This window comes from Polypterus senegalus, chromosome 9, assembly GCF_016835505.1.
Source record: "Polypterus senegalus isolate Bchr_013 chromosome 9, ASM1683550v1, whole genome shotgun sequence".
Lineage (NCBI taxonomy): Eukaryota > Metazoa > Chordata > Cladistia > Polypteriformes > Polypteridae > Polypterus > Polypterus senegalus.
Genome location: NC_053162.1, coordinates 73,586,557 through 73,607,611, shown reverse-complemented (window position 1 = coordinate 73,607,611; position 21,055 = coordinate 73,586,557). Strand labels below are relative to the sequence as shown.

Sequence of the window (21,055 nt, the reverse complement as noted above, 5' to 3'; positions counted from 1 at the left end):
ATGCACTGCTTCCCTCCCACAGTCCCAAGACATGCTGCTAGCTCCTCTGTTGGTTCTAATTTGCCCCCATGTGAGGGCAGGTAGATGCAGGAGTGTGCCCCATCATGTCCAGACATTGGCCAAGTTTTGTACCTACTGCAGGCTGGACATGTTCTAGATCCCCACAACCTTAAAGAGGAAATGGGTTTGATTAAAAATGCATGGATGACTGAAGAGCAGGGGGGGAAGAATAACAGATGCAAATTAATGTGTGCCTTCTTTGGTGTAACAATGCTGAGTTGAGATGAGTTATTAAGTATATGACCTCAGGCACATCATTTGGAATCTGATGTAGGCCATCACCAGGTTGTTTTTAATAGTGTTATTACTCTGGATTGGAACTGACTTCACAAAACACACGCTATCCATTTTAGGAGTTTTTCAGGCAATACTAGATACTTGTTCCTGGTATGTGTTTATTTGGTATAAAACAAGCAATTGCTAAATCTATATATTAACACCGTTGTTAAACAATACAAATTTCCAAAATTAACAACAACATTAGTGTAGTAAGCCATATTTTGCAATGTCTGTAAAAATCAGGACATTTATTATTCAACATTCATTTATAAATACTCAGTGATTTTTCAGATGTTTAAAAAGACAGCTACAAGACACAGGGTGACCTGCGAGAGAGAACTTTTAGGGGCAGCATAAGGAATTAGGTGAAGTTAGCAGGATGTGCCAGTGATCACAACAGATAAGTGTGTCACAAAGGACAGAGGGAGAAGCCATATGTCCGCCCGGTCACTCACCTGAATAGACAGTGTATTCACTCAGAAAAAAACTCTCAGTGCAGGTCGGTGGCTGGCCTGCTCTCCAGACTTTTCACCTTTTGAGTGGCACCTCTGGAACTTGTTAAAAGGGAAGAGGGTGCAGGACCCCAGTCGCAAACCTTGGAAGTGCTGAAGAATGCCACAACATCACAGCTGCTCAACTGAGGTCTGTTTTACTGAACATGTTATATTTGTGTGTTTTTTTTTTTAAATCTTTTACATTTTCTGGATTGTTTTTTTAAGGTCTGAGCATGTTTTGGAAATTTTTTTAACCTGATTTAAATTTAAAATAAACGTTGCATTTTTATTTGTGACACCTTGTTGTTCTACACCAGGGGTGCTCACACTTTTTTGGCGTGCAAGCTACTTCTAAAATGACCAGGTCAAAATGATTTACCTACATTAAAAATGCTATGTATATATACTAGCAAAATACCCGCGCTTCGCAGCGGCAAAGTACTGCCTTAAAATTTTTATTAATAAGAAAATTAAACCTTTTTCAACTGAGGGAAAATATACCAATAATTATTTGTTAAGGATCTCTTTGTATACCACATTGCGAGTTTGGCCCTCCGGTTGTAATATGACCAAGCTGTGCACTGAGCTTACTCTTGAGCATGCAATGTACAGTTGGCCATGTGAACAGAAATCTTGTTTCAAATCTCACAGCCTGGATTGCTGCTGTCATAATCGGTTTGAGTATCATGGTTTGTTTCAATTACGTCAGTATTTCAAGGACTTGTGTTGAAGAGACATTCAGCATCTGTCAAGCATTGTAAGTATACAGCCGGTTTTATCGATAACTTCACATCCAGCTTTTGAGAGTTTAAACATTCATAAACATCAAAGTGTCCACTACTGAAATCGTCACCTGTCAATCTAAGATGTTAAAGAGGCATTGGCGGTTGTTGAAAGGTGTAAAATATTTGGCCATTTCGGTACACTTGAAAGCGACAGACGAACAATTCAGCGGCAGCCATCAACTCACATGCAGATGCATAGGTGAAGGGCTTAAGCATTTCACTCTTCTAGTGCTCCTGTGTAGTATAATTATCTCCTGTACCGTCATCAGTCCACACCTTGAACCTGTCCCAGTCATTCAATACATAAGACACAATGTTCCTTCGAATATCAAGAGTGAGCCTGATATGGCCGTGCAATATGTAACAGAGAGAATGGAAAAGGTGGGTGCCATCTCCGGGCATGGAAACCACTCGATAAGTGACAGTTCTTTGATCGATGGTGATCACCTCGATGGACATGTTAATGAGGGTACGGTTGGAATGATAAAGGAAATGGGTACCTGAACAATGTAAAGTAAGTCTAAAATACCTACACAATAACTATAATCATAATAAATTAACAATAAAACAGCGGGGAAGCCGTGCATTAAATAAATAGGCTGTAGTTATCAGCAGGGAGACGTGAATCCTGTGGCGAAGCAAGGAAGGGAATGTAGAGACTGGAGCGACGGTCTTCCTCATATAGGCATGCAGCCAACAACGCGGGAGGCATTGAGATGGGGGACCCAACGCCGCCTCACACAGTGACCGAGCTGCAGGCTATGGATGCATCTATGTACGTAAGTAGGATTCGGTTAGCGTTGGCAACCCGCGTACCAAATTTCTTGAACATGGGCTAATAAGTAACAAAGACTGTTGAAAAGTTCAATATGGTGGACGACAGTGACATCATACCATCGAAATAAGTACCAAATTTCAGCCTTCTACCTACACGGGAAGTTGGAGAATTAGTGACGTTGGAAAGTTCAATATGGCGTCTGACAGTGGCGTCATACCACCGAAATAAGTACATACATTGGTTTCGGTTAGCACAGGGAAGCCACCTACCAAATTTCGTGAAAATGTGGCTATGAATAAGAAAGTTCAACATGGCGGACGTTGTTGACCATTATGACTGTTACACATAGAATTTCAAAATGAAACCTCCTTAACTTTTGTAAGTAAGCTGTAAGGAATGAGCCTGCCAAATTTCAGCCTTCTACCTTACCCCGGGAAGTTGGAGAATTAGTGACATTGGAAAGTTCAATATGGCGGCTGACAGTGGCGTCATACCACCGAAATAATACGTACATCGGTTTTGATTAGCGCAGGGAAGCCACCTACCAAATTTCGTGAAGATGGGGGTCAGCCTTCTACCTACATGGGAAGTTGGAAAATTAGTGACGTTGGAAAGTTCAATATGGCGGCCGACAGTGGCGTCATACCATCGAAATAAGTATGTACATCGGTTTCAGTTAATGCAGGGAAGCCGCCTACCAAATTTCGTGAAGATGGGGCCATAAATAAGAAAGTTCAACATAGCGGACGTTGTCGACCATTATCGACCGTTATGACCGTTACATGTAGAATTTCGAAATGAAACCTGCCCAACTTTTGTAAGTATGCTGTAAGGAATAAGCCTGCCAAATTTCAGCCTTCTACCAACACGGGAAGTTGGAGAATTAGTGATGAGTGAGTGAGTGAGTGAGTCAATGAGTCAGTAAGTGAGTGAAGGCTTTATTAGTATAGATATTTACTGAGTATCAGAGGCGGGTAGTAACGAGTTACATTTACTCTGTTACATTTACTTGAGTAACTTGTTAAAAAAATTGCACTTCTGAGAGTGGTTTTAATGCACCATACTTTTTACTTTTACTTGAGTACATTTGTGAAGAAGAAACGCTATTTTTACTCTGCTACATTGGGCAACACTCAAATCGTTACTTTTTTCCTGTAGATAAAGTCTGACAGTCAATTTTCAATCTCCTCTGTGTAGCGTATGCTGTCAATTTGCGCACACGCCTTCCATTGCATCTCTAATTCTGATGTGAGGTTTTGGATGTTCCCCAAATCAAGGCGCTGCAGTTTTGTGGACAGATGTTGCATTTTTTGTTTGAAAGCATTAACTGAACTAATAATATTGACCATGGTTTTCTCTTTTCTTTGCATTGATCGTTATTAAGTTGCTTGTATTCTGCATTTTAATGACAAGGAGAAACTCCTTTTTCTCCGGCCAGGGGTCTTGAAATCTCAGCAGGAATTTCTCCCTAGCCATCTGCCTCAACAAAGTCATCTTTTATCATCTCTCCATCTTGGAAGGACTTCTTATGCTTAATGATCGAGTGACTCACCCGGAACGATGCTTCGGTGTGTCTGCCTTTGCTTTTGAATTCAGCTGAGTGAAAAATGACGGCTGTCCGATTAACTGGGATTTTAGTTCCCTTTTCTTTCTCTTTCTCAGATCACTTTTCGGAAGGAAGTCAGTTTCATAGTTTTTATGAACAGTTCGAAAGTGCCTTTCCACATTTTCCTTCTTTGTAATAGCAATGATAGATTGACAGATCAGACAAACTCACTTCGATTGTGACATTGTGAGATTAAAAAATTCTCTTCCAATTCCACATCCAGCCCATACCCAACACATTTTTTTAAAAATCCCTTCTTTAGTCGATATAAATTGGAAGGCTAACTAGATCACAGCTGGAGTTTCGCGCATTTGATCGTGCGTGCGGGATGACCAGTGTATTAGAAGAAAAGAGATCTCATACTGGCCGCCCTGTATGTCAATCAAGTGGCACATGCCATAGGAAGGACATATGATAGACTAACACTTAAAAAAAATTTTTTTTGAATGCAATGCAATCTACCTGCACTACCTTTCCGATCTACCAGTCAATCGAGATTGATGTATTGGGCACCCCTGTTCTATACAATTGTTGCCATTTTCTAGCATAATTACTATGACATGACTAAACACTGCTAAGATGCCATCTCCTGGAAGTCCCTCTGTATGTTGTCATCACTGCAACCACACATAAGCCAGCACCGCATGTATTCAAACATTTTGATAATACCAAAAACAGAATTCTAGTAAAATAAACAATGTCTTTCAGTATTTTATAGGATTTTGACTTTGTTTCCAGGTATCAATTCCTGTTTAGCATTTTGGTTGGGTAACCTGTTTGATTGATACCACAGCTTTGATTTTTGCTTCTCTTATACTTTTCTTTCATGGTTGCCACCTCCATCATGTAGCAAAACACGAGGTCCATCCAGAGATTAGAGTCAGGAGACCGAGGCAAGAGATAGAATAGCTTTGAGGGGGAATTCAGGCAGTTCACCTCTACCTTATCAGAGATGGATGTAACTTATGAGAAAAGGACCCTAAACCTGAAAATTAGGAATAGTCAGCAGGTTATGAGCAGCAATAGACATGTATGCACTGAATGCTTAGGTTAAATACTTGGTGAGAGTTACAAATTTTCATATTACAGAATAAAAGCTATCAACCAGAAGAGAGGCTGTCTAGATTTGATCTCTTATATAGTTTTGATTACTAACTTAGAGTCAAAAAATGGAGAGTCTTAAGGAGAATGCTTTCATATTTTTTGTTTATTAGGTTTTATTATTTATCAGTTTATTATTGTTACCTTTATTTGCTTCAGGCATGTTTACACCTCTAGAGTGACATGCCATATGTTTGCCTGGTCACTCACCTGAAAAGACAGTACATTCACTCAGAAAAGGGCTCTCAGTGCAGGTCGGTGGCTGGCTTGCTCTCTGGACTTTTCACCTTTTGACTTACACCTCTGGAACTTGTTAAATGGGAAGAGGGTACAGGAGCCGTCACCAACCTTTGCAGCATTGAAGGATGCCATATGCCAAGACACACACAATATCATAGCCACTGAACTGAGGTCTGTTTTATTGAATGTGTTATGGCACATGCATAATTCTGCATGGAGACCATTGGACAGCCTTTAAGTTATCTTTTATAACTAATAGAACTCTCAGTGATGTTGAAAACTGAGACTGAATTATTTTTCCATGCCTCACATGGAATTTAATGATTAAAGAAGTTAAGCTTTCTAGTTAAAATATGAGACAGTATTTTTTTGCATGCTTCAAAGGTAAAATAGGCTATAATTTTGGCTACCAGATTCCTCCATGATTTTCTGTTAGAAGTTCCTTTCTGTGACAACACACACAGCAGTAAAAGTATAACCTGTTAGGGAGCAGACAATTCTATATGGAGTATTTATTAAATAATATTCAAATAACTGAATCAAATCTAAACCAACTGAAAAACTGGGATGATGATTTACACCAAAGACCATAAGTGAAGTATGTAGCTTTTTTAATTACAAAGTACTTTGTCTCATCCCCTGGTGTGTAATGAGTGACAATAAGAAATATAACCAAAGCACATCAATACCTGCAAAGTAGAAAAGTGAGTCAAATTCTTCTTCACCAAGTTAACGGAATCAATTTGGTGGTCCTGATGATGAAGAGCCCAGACAGACAAATAAAGGTGCTCATTCATTTAATGTAGACATTGCTGGGTGCTGGCCAGTGAGAGTTGTGCAGTCTCACCACTGCAATTTTATGGTGGGTAAACACATTTTTTTAATTCTGATTTCACAAAGCCTGTTTGTATAATGTTTACTCTAATGTGGGCAGCTGAAAGGATATTGAGTAAAATCTTCACAGTGATAATTTTAGATTTGATAAGAAAATTGATTCATCTGGATTTGTGTATTTTTCTGTGACACAACTACTATCTTCCCTCACACTGAGTTTCTCCATCAACACATGCTGGTGCCTGGTCTGCCTCAATTTGCATTCGATCATTTTGATACCCTTGGCCATTGTCATCTTCCAAATACAGCAATACAGATTTAAATATTACATAAGCACAGCAACCCGCTGATAAAGAAAAATACTGGCTAAGCACTGACTAAATAGAAACAGCAACTCCTCCAGTTTAGAGTTACATGGCTTTAAGATGAAAAAGGACGTGCAAATCAAACACACAGCCACACTGCATGATTTAATGACAGGATTCAGGAGTTGTTGGTGTGAATATTGCATGGTTTTAATTTTTGTTAGGTTCTGGATAGGTATTAATTACAGAATTTATTGGCTATTATGGTTTTTGGGGTCATTAAAACTAATTCTAAAATTAAGTTTTTGTTTTAGTTTCATTTTCTCATTGTTACAAATTAGTTGTGCCTTTTTCCAATGCCCTTTTGTTTTTTTAATGGGTGACGTTATTTTATGGTATGGTTGCTACTGTGTCACCAAGGGAAATAATTCAGATATGCACAGTGCTTGACATCATTGATGCAAAAGCATAAAAATTCATCACTGTGCATTTCCAAGTCACAGGAGATTCAAATAAAACCTAAAGAATTTGATGAGTGTGTTAAAAAGTATTGTCCCGGTTATCAGACTTCACTTCAACTTAATAAGTTTGATGACAAATTGGTTTATTTTTTTGGTTAATGAACTTAGCTTGGATTTTGATTTCTTCTTGTCCCTGATTAAAATCCTTCTTGCTAAAATTGTGTAGCAGAACACGTGTATGGCAGCAGCACTAATCACTGTGCAGTTAGGTTTATGCCGGAAAGAGCAAGACTGACAAAACATTGGATCGACATTTCTCTTCCCACCTTTCCCTTTTCACACTTGGGCTATGCACTTCTTTAAAACAGGAGTGCTATACCCGTTTCTGGGTAGGGTGGTCCTCTGTAGAAGGAGTACATGTTTTATGATTAAGTCTAACAAATTCAAGTGTTAAATACTTCAAAAAGGGCAAACATGAAAAAGCCAGAGGTATGCAAAAACCACTCAAAGGGAGAGGGAACCATAAAACATAGGCCAAAAATAACAAGACTAACATGATTAATTTATTAGTTTAAATAAAGAAAAAAAAAACAACTTCAAAATAACAATAATATCAAAAGTTTCAAAAGAATTTGCAAAACATATGCAGGTCAGTGCTTTGTGCCCTGTGTTGGCTGGGATTGGCTTCAGCAGACCTCCATGACCCTGTAGTTAGGATATAGCGGGTTGGATAATGGATGGATGGATGGATGGATGGATGCAGATCAGGTCAGGTTGGGGAGCATGCACTGGTGTAGTGCATTGCCTCACCCACTACACAATAAAACAGCTTGAGATCCTAGTTGGCAAAACCTCCAGGCAGACATATGGTCCAGTCCCACTCTCCGGAAATGACCGTATATTTGCCACAGCCAGGTGATACACTATCATCCCCTTGTCCCGATCCGGCTTCTTGGGTCATCAACAACAAGGCTCCTGTGGGCCAGATCACCCTCGGGGAATTGCACCACATGGCCACAGTGCAGTAACTGACGTTTCCTCACAATGCAGGTAATGTACATTATTTGGGTCTCCGTAAGTAACTTCACATTTGACACAAAGTCAAACCAGTGGTAACAAAAGAATTCTCCGAAGAGACACAGGACTGAAGGAGTCCAGTCTTCGTCTCAGGTCACTGGATAGCGTCCATGTCTAGCAACCATATAGCAAAACAGGAAGCACCAGGACTCTAAAGACTTGGACTTTTGCCCCTTTGCAAAGATATCATTCCATGATCACATCTTGATTTACACAAGGAGAAGAGAGGTTACAAACAGCATTTTGTAAGATGCAATAGCCAGGGTGAAATAAAGCAAAAACGATGAAAAAAGAATTGGGGTTACAGTCTGGAAAGCCACCTTTAGTTGGTAAGGCAAGTTAAATCCAATGAATGTAGCTCTCAGTAGTTTTGCTACCATTCTGAAATCTGAGGTCTGCACAGTACTCTTTTTCTTCTTCTGGCTGCTCCTGTTAGGGGTTGCCACAGCAAATCATCTTTTTCCATGGTCTGTACAGTAATAACAATACCAATATGAATATTAATAATGAATGACAAAAGATCCAGATGTTCATTATCTTGGAGGAAATGACAGGGCTCTTCTTCTAAGGACTTCTCTTCATGTCTGAGAACAGTAGAGGAAAATGTGAGAATAGTTGTGCTACAGCCATTCATCTGATGTGCCTTAGAGCCATGTTTACAAGACTGATACCAAACAGAGGTTTGAGAGTCATAATTCTATGTCCTTAACAAAGAAATTAGCATTGTTTATGATGAGTACAGCTACAATGGATCCATCAAACATCACAAATACAAATGGTCTTTCCACCAAAATTAACTGAATGCAAATAAAACCAAATGAGCACTGAAGCAGACATGAGGACAACAAGGGGTGTTGTACATCATTTTCATGAAAATTTCAAAATCCTACACAGTTTCACATGGAATAGTTGGTTAATCTAAAAGGTGGGTCCCACTCAAGATCTTCAACAGTGGAGCAATTTGGTTATAGCAGAATGCAGTAATGTTTGTTAAACTCTTCACTATGAATATATTTGACTAAATAAAAGATATGTGGCAGAAGTGAGAATGATATTCAGCTATGGAAATCAGTTTTGCAAATGTTTGAAGAGAAATGAGAAGACATCACTTTTGAATAAAGGTGCATGTTTTAGGATTAAATTAAATAGCCTGGGAAGGAAGATGACCTTTCTTAGATTAACCCAGTAAAAGTACTTCAATTTCAGTGCTTGATACTTTCCAACCAACCTAAACATTTAAAGTTACAGACTTATGAGATATCTATATAGGATCTTATATAACTTCACATTTTACAAAATGCTTGTGTTCTGGTAAACTCAGTGAACGAATTAACAATTTATTTATCCATAGCATTTTTCTTGCAGATTTAAGGCTTAGAGTCTCCAACAGATCTGCAAATGTAAAACTGTAAGATAACTCTATAAAGAGAAACAAAGGAACAAATCAAATTTGTGTTGCAAAAAGTTGAAGCCTGTATTGTAGTGATGAGTAAAATAATTTCGACAAATTGAATTCACAGCAAAATCTGTGTTTCGCTTTGCAAAAGTCTATTTGTGCCATTCACACAAGAAGAAAGGTATTTATTTCCTCTCTGGAGACAATTCTATGCTCTCTAAACACATGCATCTGCTTGTCACATAGCATTTAAATCTCTACTGAAAAAAAAAACATTACTAGAAGTGTGCATATCCTCAACTAAGATAAAGCAGTTTCTAAGTAACAGTGCGGAAAGGGAAATTTGGAGTTTCCATGAACCGAGTGTTCTTGGGGAGAAAACACAGAAATGTGCGTGAAGGTGGGTTTTACTGTTTCTTTCTATGGAAAATAAGTAGCATGTCAGAGTTTTCAAAAATGTACTGCACTTCTCTGTGGTGATGTCCATGAAATGTATAAATAAAATGTATGTGACACAGAGTATATGCTTTATGCAGCTGCAGAAAAGAACACAGGACCACAATGTGAACGAGTCTTTAGAAAGCAATATCCCTTGTTTTCCACACAAAATAATCCTTTAGGTTGGGAGCATGTGCTGATACAGCGTGTTGCTGCACCATCACATGGCAACTCACCTATAAAACATCAAAAACTATTTAGTGAGTTTTATGTTTTGCAATTGTGAAATCACCTGCAAAGCAAAGCTTGGGGTCATTTTTTCAAAAGTCTGTTTTGCTGATCTTTACTGTCTTATGTCACGCATGTGCACATAGCGGATATCTTAAGGGCTCTGGTGATTTTAATTCCCCATCACTTCAGGGAGTAATGCCTTTTCTCCTCCTCCCCCCTCTGCAGACCAGAAGACTGACTGATACTACCACTGATGTCACTTCTGGTGTCTGTCCACTTCGATCATCCACTTCCTGCAGGAAGGACCTAAGTATGGAAGATCCTCTATCTTGAGTTCAGTTCAGTAGGGAACTCAAGTCTGAGAAGATATCTCTGAAATTATTGCGTGTTTTGTTTTTCAAAACTTCAATTATATCGAGTCACCTGTGTACCTCAACTCTCTATTGGTGTCTGTCTGATCTCTAACACTTGTCAGCACTGGGTGCAAGGCAAGAAACAGGCCTGGATGTGACTCCAGTTCATCAAAGACTTCATTCATGCACACCCAACTTCATACATCTCATCCTGAACCTGCACATCTTTGACATGAGGGAGGAACAATTAGCACAAAAAAACAAATTACAAATGGGGAAGACATGCAAACAAATGGTAATCATGGCAGCCAGGAGACATCCATGCTGACTTTTGTGCGACTGTGCCGTCACTACAAGGGTACAGTACAGTCTGTGACTAATAGATTGGGTTTGAAGAATTACTCCAGTGCACTGGACAATAATAACAGTCTTCACCTCACAGTTTAGATATTAAAGATAACACCACACTAACACAAACATTTCGTATTCAATACATTGCAAGAGTAGACCTGGTAGGGTTGTGTATTTTAGGCAGTTAAAAGGAGGCATGAGACAAGGCCCTCAAAATTGAGTCTGAAACATGCACTGACAATGCCGGTGTGAGGAGTTCTGCTCCATTTGAGAAGGTAATTGATTTTGTGTCTAGAGAATGTTACCACACTGTCAGTATATGGGACTTTTCAGGAGAGATTAACAGAGGAAGTCCACCTAACCACTCAGAAGCAGTAGATAGATAGATAGATAGATAGATAGATAGATAGATAGATAGATAGATAGATAGATAGATAGATAGATAGATAGATAGATGGCTATCGCCACAATTATTGTGTGTTTTCTTTTGATTTTTCAAAACTTCAAATATATGAGGTTACCAGGGTGGCACCCCAACTCTTTATGGTGGTGGTTAATATTCCTTCCTAATGTTAATGTTCCTTTAATGTTAAAATGGAACTCAAAAGTGGAGGAGCAGCTATGGCTGCCTGAGGGAGGTCTGACAGTTAGGCTCCAGTAGTTTCAAGGAGCCTTCTAGGCTCTGGAAGTGTTTTTGTGGTGAACATGGAAGTAAACCTTGTCTGGGACTTAAGAAGAACTACATACTGTACCAAGTCAGGTAAGTCTCCAGCTGGTTGGAAAATGAGAGGAGGCAAAGGGAGGATTTGCTGTTCAGTGTGTGGAGGTAAACAAACATATTAGAAAGGAGACCCATAGTGGCTGCAAATTTATTTATTTTTTTTCACTGCTAACTTTTTTCCTCTTTATGCATTCAACTCTGTATTTGTTTACAAGTTGTATTAGTCTGGAATTTAGAGGTCATAAAAAGCATAGCTATGTGGCAATTCCTGCATGCAAATGTAATTCTAGAGGATTTATTTCATACACTTTTATAACAGACATTTCTTGTTCTTGATGTATGCCTTACTACAAATTGGGTAAGTTTCAAATGTAACTCTGTTGGGTACTTTTACCTCTTATAGGTCAGACGATGTGCAGAGTTTCAAAAGGTAACAAATGGATTCTTTGACCACTTCTAATTATTGTTACTTCTCTTCATTTTAAATGGCATCTGTTGTAAAACCCAGTTCTCCCAGGAGGGCTTGAAAAGGGAAACGCTCTTCCATCACATCTACCCAGGCAATCATCTCTTTATATTTACTGCACTTTGCAGCAGATGTGGCCAAGGAACTCAGATTCCAAGGGAGCAGGAGGTCATTGCGGCCTTGTCAGGAGTCTGTCCACTAGGAGAATGCTCTTGTTAAGAGGGACGCGCACAGCGGGCTAATGGCCTCGGCACCTGCCAGTAGTCAGGCCATGAGTATTTCCCAGGTGGGATGAACTTTTGGCTGCAGTGGAAAAAGAAAGCCAGCGTCTTTGTTACACTTTGACACCGCACAATTTGTGATCCGATTACCCCGCTCACAGTTTTTTCTTTCTTTTTTGTTTTGACTATGTTGTAAATTTTCAGTTGTACTCAGTTCCTCAGGATTTCTGCCCACTGTTTATAATTTGTTTAAATGTAATGCTTACTGAGCTAAATAACTACCTTTCTTATCTGTGTCAGAAGTTACTGAAACTGAAAGTTTAAAGAGATCTTTCTGCAGCAATTAGCCCAAACACACCAAATTACAAGTGACTATCATGCTAGCTGTTTAGGAGCTCAGTCAATTTTGGAATTTTATCCTTTATAAAAATGGTTATGTTTTCTTCATTTTCATTGCTGCTAAAGGAAAATTCAAGACAATGGATTCTACTTGGCAAATTGGCAGTATTTAGTTTTCTTATAACACATAAGTCATCCATCTTCCAGCATGCCTGTGCTGGAGACTGTATTGGATTTTCCTTGAATGCATTATTTATTTTCCTTAATATATTCATAACACCCCCCCACTGATCCCCAGGTCCCTGAAGTGTGCGCCCCTGTCTGTGTCACACACACGCACACACACACACATATATAGTACACACTGTCCTCTCTCATTTCCACAGGGGATGGGATTGGGGTCAGGCCAGCTCCTGGTCCCAGCAGTAATTAGGATCTGCAGTGGAATGCAAGCACTGAACCAGCTGGGACCACCTTTACCCCTCCTCAACACACCACCCCCCAGCGCAGCTCACACAGATACATACGCCTCTCGAGCGCACTCGCTGTGGCAAGTCGCAGGAGACCCCGCTGCAATGCTACTTTTCCATGTAATAGAAAGAAAGCTTTTTCATGTTAGAGAAAGAAAGCTTTTTTTCATAAGATGGAGAGAAAAGAGGGGCCATGTTTTGTAAATAGTTCAAGGAAAAAACAAAGAGTGCTAAAAATGGCAGCTTTCTCGACAGCAGTTAATTACAATGTACACATATTGAGCCAAAATGCATAAATCTTAAAAGAAATTAATTGAATGGCAAACACATTCAAAGACTGAAGAGAACCCAAAAACCCTTATTGTAATTGAAATAACCGACAACTGTAAAATATGCTGGCAGGCAGAGCGACAGATCACAGCAGACAACCTGGGATTAAACCCCCTTACTTTAATACTAATTGAAATTAAGATGAGGCCCCGCCTCCCATCCAATCTGTTTTTATGCTTTTAATTAATCAAGGATGGAGGGAAAAGCTTTAATACATTTTTATTTAATTTCCAGCAACATCTGAATTTCTTTCAACCATAATTACAAAGTCAGAGAAATCTGTAGATTTATATTGCAGCTTAATGCATGGAACCCACTAATGCTTTATCTGTGGCTTTACTATGAGGGCAACATCTGTGCCAGTACTGTTTTATTTATTAAACTGTATGCCCTGTTAGGAGGTAATTTTTAGAAATAGGCAGCCATTGGTGAAAGCAGCATGCTTTGCATGTAATGTTGGTTCATACATACTAACAGGTCACTCTGTATGTTAACCTATCTGTCAGTATCTTACTAAAACTAAATACATAAAAGAGCTTCTGGTTTACCTTACGTATCAAGTGGAGCAGTATAGTTTTCCCAAAGAAATTGTTATGCATTCATCCACCCTTCCATTCCTTTTCTCAAAATGCTTTATGCAGTTTTACAGTTACAGACAGCGTTTCCATCCCTCAGGCACGGCCACTAACTCTGGGTAATTCTTGAAAGAATGAGATCATAAGTACAAGCAGATAAGATGAAGTTCTGGCTCAGAGATTTTCAGTGTTCATGACAGAGTAAGGAGTGTGGCTATACAGAAAGACCTTGGAGTAGAATTGGTGGTTCTCTGGATTTAAAGGACCCAGCTGAGGTGGTTTAATCATTTAGTTACACTAACTACCATGTGCCTCAAGTCAAAGGTGTACAAGGCACTGCCCACTGACACAGTAAATGAAATATACATTACTCCTTGCTTCTCTGCGTGCTTTAGTGTCTTGTCTTCTTATTGTTTGTCATTCTTCAACACTTTTGTTTGATGTTCAGCAGATTTCGCCACTCTTTATCCTGCCATTATGGCACATTGTTTTCCAACCACTTTGCCATAAACATAAAACCACTATTTAATAAAGTATGATGATCAAGGATTAATCAATACAATACATTAAAAAAAAAAGGATATTGGTTTTATAATCACATTTTCTAAGAAGGTAAAGTAATGAACCTGTCGAGTTTAGGTAGGGTGTTATGTGACACAATTAAAGGCTACATGTCATTAATAGCAAACTCGCCACCTTACACTTAGACTTGACTATGAATTCTGAACAAGCATTTGATGATCTTCTTGATTGTCGGCAGGCATTTCTCCATCTTTGTTGTTCTTATATTCTGTACTAGCAGACCTCGTGCGCTTCGCTGCAGTCGTTGTAGTTGGAATAATTATGTATCTACATGCGACTTATAGAGCTTCTTTATATACAACATTTTTAGATTGTCCTCCTGGAGCTAAAATATTCTAAGAAACACTAAGTAGAAACACTAAAGGAAAAAATACTATTTAGTAAGTACTGCGTCTAGTAAACAGTAAATCAGTAAAGGAGAGAGGACTAAACACTAAGGCAAGACCGCATCAGCTGCGAAGCTCAGAGCAGCTCAGCTCGGAGCGAAATAAAGTGAATGAAATGACGTGAATGGGAGGGGCTGCCTTAACTCTCAATCCCTCCACAAACACACAAACACAGTCTCTCGGATCCCAACTCTCTTTTATATAAATCAGTAAAGGTGAGAGGACTAAACACTAAGGAAAAAGAACGGCAAGACCGCGTCAGGTGCGGAGCTCAGCGCAGCTCAGCTCGAAACGAAATGAAGTGAATGAAATGAGGTGAATTGGAGGGGAGATGATCACGTGACTCCCCCACCCGCCTTAACTCTCAATCCCTCCACAAACACAGTCTCTCAGATGCCAACTCTCCTTTATATAAATCAGTAAAGGTGAGAGGACTAAACACTAAGGAAAAAGAACGGAAAAACCGCGTCAGCTGTGGAGCTCAGCTCGGAGCGAAATGAAGTGACGTGAATGGGAGGGGAGATGATCACGTGACTCCCCCACCCACCTTAACTCTCCATCCCTCCACAAACACACAAACACAGTCTCTCGGATCCCAACTCTCCTTTATATAAATCAGTAAAGGTGAGAGGACTAAACACTAAGGAAAAAGAATGGCAAGACCGCGTCAGGTGCGGAGCTCAGCGCAGCTCAGCTCGAAACGAAATGAAGTGAATGGGAGGGGAGATGATCACGTGACTCCCCCACCTGCCTTAACTCTCAATCCCTCCACAAACACAGTCTCTCAGATCCCAACTCTCCTTTATATAAATCAGTAAAGGAGAGAGGACTAAACACTGGAGCTCAGCTCGGAGCGAAATGAAGTGACGTGAATGGGAGGGGAGATGATCACGTGACTCCCCCACCCACCTTAACTCTCCATCCCTCCACAAACACACAAACACAGTCTCTCGGATCCCAACTCCCCTTTATTAGTATAGATTCTGCACCTGTTGACCATTAGATATTGTTACTCTTTTTTTCCTTTATGCCATATCATTTTGCCATAATAAACACATAATCACAGCTCACATTGCTGGGGTTGCCACTACTTTACTGTTTTTAAATGTCCAGAATATATTAGGTTATAAGCTATTCATTAAGACCAAAATCAGAGTTCTAGCCCGACTAGTTCCCGAGTAATCATGTGACAGATGGATGGACCTTAGAATTTTACATGTATAGATTAACAAAAGCAAAGGTAAGAAAGGGATTTAAAATATAACCATTTTATTATCATGTAATTAAATACATTGGCTATCCCTGTAGGTTTAAATTCGGCTTTAGTAAAATTAACCACAGCTCTCATCGACACTTTCAGCCTCACTTTGAAGTTTTTATTTTGAGTCTAATTGTTAGTGGTCTGCATTCTTTGTCTTTTGGTGGTTGTCATTGGATTAATGTGCATATTGCACTGCCTACAGTGTGCTAATAACACAGTCCACGTGATTTGATCAGATGTGTAGGATCTCCTTGTACTTCTGTGAGTGAAGTGAGTGTCGTATATACAGGCAGAGAACTTACAAATATTTAAAAAAATTGATTTCACATAAGAACCAGTATAAGCCAAGCTAGCAAGCAAACCCTCAAATGAGCACTCTCCCAGCGTCCTATATTCGTTCCGGTGAGAGGATCTCATCCCCCTAAATTTACACATGCATTCTAATTTAAATCATTATTGTCACGTGTACGGAGTACAGTGAAATTCTTTCTTGAATGTGCTAACCCCCTGGCTCCATGATTAGTGAGTTTAACTTTTGTCTTCCTTACCTGAGAAGCCTCAGAATATATCTGTCATTACCAATGCAAGTTACACCCCACACTACTTTTATAAAAGACAGCTTAGAACAGAAAAATTGGAAAAAGGGACTGATATTATATCCAGAAATATGATAAAGGGCAGCAGAGCAGCACCACCTTCTTCAGTGCCTAAATAAGCAGCAGACCCCCTTCCTCGTCTGAGACCACTGCCCATCCAGTACTGCTCTCAGAAGAATCTGATCACATTAAAACACCAGTAGACAGCAAAGAGTTGAAAAAGAGTAATCATTGAAATTTTCTTAAAAATATTAAATATACAGTCCAACAAACTCTACCTAAACAATTATTAATTTCTTGGCTATTATTGTATAATAAAAAAAAAACCCAAAAAAACTTGTTTCTTTGGTAGGAGGACTTACACAGGAGCTCGGCATGTTTCTGGGTCACTGACAACGCATTTGGGGTGCTGAAGTTAAATTTTTTGCTACTGCAGGACATGCTCTCATTAGTACAATATTCAATAACATTGAAATAAAGGGTATCTTTCCACATCACTCCTCATCCTTTTTTTAAAGCAATGCTTTTGTCCTGGGTTCCCTTGAGTGAACTATCATTTTGAAATATTCATGTGAATTTAATATTTTATTGAAGCTGCACCATGTCTGATTGACATGAGATGGCAATGTGAACTTCAAAGAAAATCCTTCTGTCCCCTCCTCACCAGTTCTGTCTGAATTGGGGACCCGTGGGACTCTGGATTATTGTGTGCGCGTTAAGTATGACAGGAATGATTGGTTTCAAGTAAAAATAAAATCAAAGCTAATTACCATAAAACATCTTTTGGGGGATTATTCATAGGGCTAATGATTAGAAAGAAAGATAGATAGATAGATAGATAGATAGATAGATAGATAGATAGATAGAGAAAGTGAAGGCACTATATAGATAGATAGATAGATAGATAGATAGATAGATAGATAGATAGATAGAAAGTGAAGGCACTAGATAGATAGATAGATAGATAGATAGATAGATAGATAGATAGATAATGAGGGAAATGTACTATAACATACAACTGCTTATTTTTAACAAACTAAGCTAAAAACATTTGGTCTTCACTGTATTTGTTTAAAACACATACATACCATCTGTTATTTCAAATAATACAGATATGAGATTAATTATTTGTACTATTTTAAAAGACGGTGTGGAAGATGAAATGATTTTGGTGCTTAGTTTCAAAATATTAGTTACAAGTTATTAGTAGAGCTTTTGTTTTTGAAAATAATACTGTATAAGGCAAAATATACCATGTTTTGTTTTCCTAAGGTAAAACCAAGTAAATAATTATAAAAATAGCTTAATTAAAATCTTTAGTGAGGTGGTAGTGCTTAGTGCTACTATTTGATAACTCAGGAAGGCAGATGTAAGAAAAGAAACAAATTACACTTGAAAAGACCTTGAGGAGCAACTGTTAGCCCACTTTAAAAGCCATTGTTCTGGCTGATGCACCTTCCTGCATGGTCAAAAAATAACTGGCATGTGGGGAACTTTCAAGTTATCCAGGCAGAAGAGACAGGGTCTTAGGTGTTGAGATCCTGCCTTTTAACTAAACTCCAAAAGGGTGACAGCACTTAGAAAATAAAGCCAGAGCTGCACTCCACTGCATGTCTGAACCAGAAGTGTTTGCCTCACCACTCTAAGCAGCTTAGCCCCAAGTTCAAGATGCAGACTTTTAGCCTTCAATATAGGTTTCAATATCAAACATATCCCCAAAAGGAGAGCAGGAAACTATTAAAAAAACACCCTATGTCTAGTGAAAACAAAACAAGTTAATAAAGACAGGAGTAAAGGTTACAAAAACATTTGCCAGAAACAGTACCTAAGTCTAATGAAACCCAAAGAGTCACAAACCAGGGACAGCAATGACAAAATTCAAAACACAAAGGCAAAGAATGGAAGAAAAACCTCAATGCTGAAGCAGCCATTGGATGGGTTGCTTCTTCTTAAATAGTAGATAGGATGGCTGCCCACCAGCAATGTCAAGTGGACCTCCTCCCAGGTTCCACACATAAGGCACAAGGAATACTATTTAAAGGACTAGACACAAAATAAGTAACAAAATATCCATCATTAACAAAAAGAAAATAAAGAAGATTTAAAAAAGAATATTAAAACAACAAAAAATACAATTGAGCCAAGAGTAAAGACCTGGCTGAACCATAACAAGAGGATGGAAGATGATAACGTGTAAGGGTCTGTGCCACCCATGGTCTCAGTAAATGGCAAACTATATTCACATGCTTGACACATGTCATGTATCAGTGTGAATTTAAGTTTATTGTATGTTTTGTTGTTGTTTTTCTTCATTTTCAATTATTTTTCATGTTTTCTTTGGTATTTCTGCTGGTTTTGCTTATTATTTGTTTATTTGGGTTCTGTCCCCTTAAATGAGTCTCAATTCCCAGTGTTTTGTGGGTAGAGTCCCCAGGTGTCACGACTGCTGGCTCCTCTTCTGGCTATTTATTTTGGTCAGAAGTGACTGCCAACAGTCATGAAAGTAATGTTTTTCCTCTGTTTCTTATTTTTTTTTTTTATTCTTTTTTGCCGTTATTGGATTTCACTTTTGGCATTCTGCATAATAAATTTTTTATAAAGATTTTGTTACCCTTTATGTGCACAAGTGAAATATCAACAGTCATCCTTCTTCTTGTGGGGCTTTTAAATAGATTTTGAGACATTTAAGTTTATTTTGAAGCTAAATTCCCATTTGGGCCTGCAAGGCCTGAGGCAGGCCACTGGAGTTGGGATTAAGATCATTTGGGATAAGGCCTTTCCCAGGCAAGTAAAGGAGGCCTGGACTTTTGCCAGGTTTCGGACTCCCGATCACAACAACACAGAACTGTTTGAGCCAGACAATCAGCCTCAGACCTTCGGCACCTTTTCAAATGTGATATACTCCTCCACAAATTCTGATTCACCAGACGTTTTACTGCCTTTGCATGCTGAAAAAGCCTTTGATAGAGTCGAATGAGACTGTTTACTACACTTAGATTTGGGTTTGGCCCCAGCCTATGTGCATGGATTAAACTACTTTATACTAATCCAGAAGCTTCATCCCATATTAATAATATGAATTTACATTATTTCAAATTAGAACAAGATACATGACAGAGGTCCCCACTATCTCCGATGCTTTTTGCATTTTCTACTGAGCCATTGGCTGTTCATCTCTGGAGGAAACTGGAGATAAAGGGGAGTATCAGAGAAAGACTCAAACACAAAATTTAAATTTATGCAGAAGATATGGTGCTCTATATATGAGACTCATAATGATCTTTACCATTAGTCTTAAATGTGTTAGGAGAACATTTTAAGATTTTGGGTTTCAAAATTAATCTGAGTAAAAGTGTGCTTTTCCTAGTGAATTCTATAGCATATCATTTTAGATTGGATAGTTATTCATTCATAATAATTTTTGGGGATAACCATAACAAGTAAAGGCAATTTTCTTCCATAATACAATTTTGGAAGTGCTATTGATAAAATCAATGAAGATGTAAAATTGGTCCACCATCCAGCTCATCCTAGCTGTGAGAAGTAACACTGTCATATTAAGTACAGCATTTGACACCATTGACCATTCTATTTTACTGCACAGGCTAGAATATGATATTGGGCTCACAGGCCCCGTTGCTCGCTTGGTTTAGTTCTTATTTATCAAATCGATTCCAATATGTACAGAAATGTGCTGACAGTACTCCATCATTATACACAGAAGTTCAATATGGTGTCCCGCAGGGCTCAGTACTGGGACCTTTACTGTTTTCACTTTACATGCTTCCACTGGGATCTCTCATTAGGAAACATAATGTTAATTTTCACTCGTATGTACATGACACCCAGTTATACCTTTCATTTAAATCAAATGAAGTTTCTCCGATGTTGTCTTTAATTAGTTGTGTTAGTGAATTAAAGGAGTGGATGAATGAGAACTACTTGTCTTTAAATACAGATAAAACAGAGATGTTAATTGTTGGAGGGAATGACGCTGATCACAACAATGTTCTGTTATCATTTAAATCAGTTGGAATCCCAATTAATCTTACTGAGTCAGCCCGCAATCTAGGAGTTATCTTTGATTCTAGCATGTCATTTAAAGCACATATTACAAAGTTGTCCAAAACATGTTTCTTCCATCTTAAAAATGTTAGGAAATTAATGCGCTTTCTAAATAAACAGGATTCTGAGAAATTAATTCATGCATTGATCTCTAGTAGGATTGACTACTGCAATGTGGTGTTCACTGGATGTTCAAACTGTTCTCTATACAGCCTCCAGTTAATCCAAAATGCGGCTGCAAGAATTATTACAAG

The 21,055-nt window shown here is 38.7% G+C and overlaps 1 long non-coding RNA gene across 1 annotated transcript; it reads left to right on the top strand.

The window, feature by feature from the left end:
* The first annotated feature begins 826 nt into the window (after nt 1-826).
* Nucleotides 827-20,467, top strand: LOC120535434. The gene is made up of 3 exons (XR_005634900.1): nt 827-981; nt 10,311-10,395; nt 19,837-20,467. It is a non-coding gene; the product is annotated as an uncharacterized LOC120535434 (long non-coding RNA).
* Nucleotides 20,468-21,055: the final 588 nt, after the last annotated feature.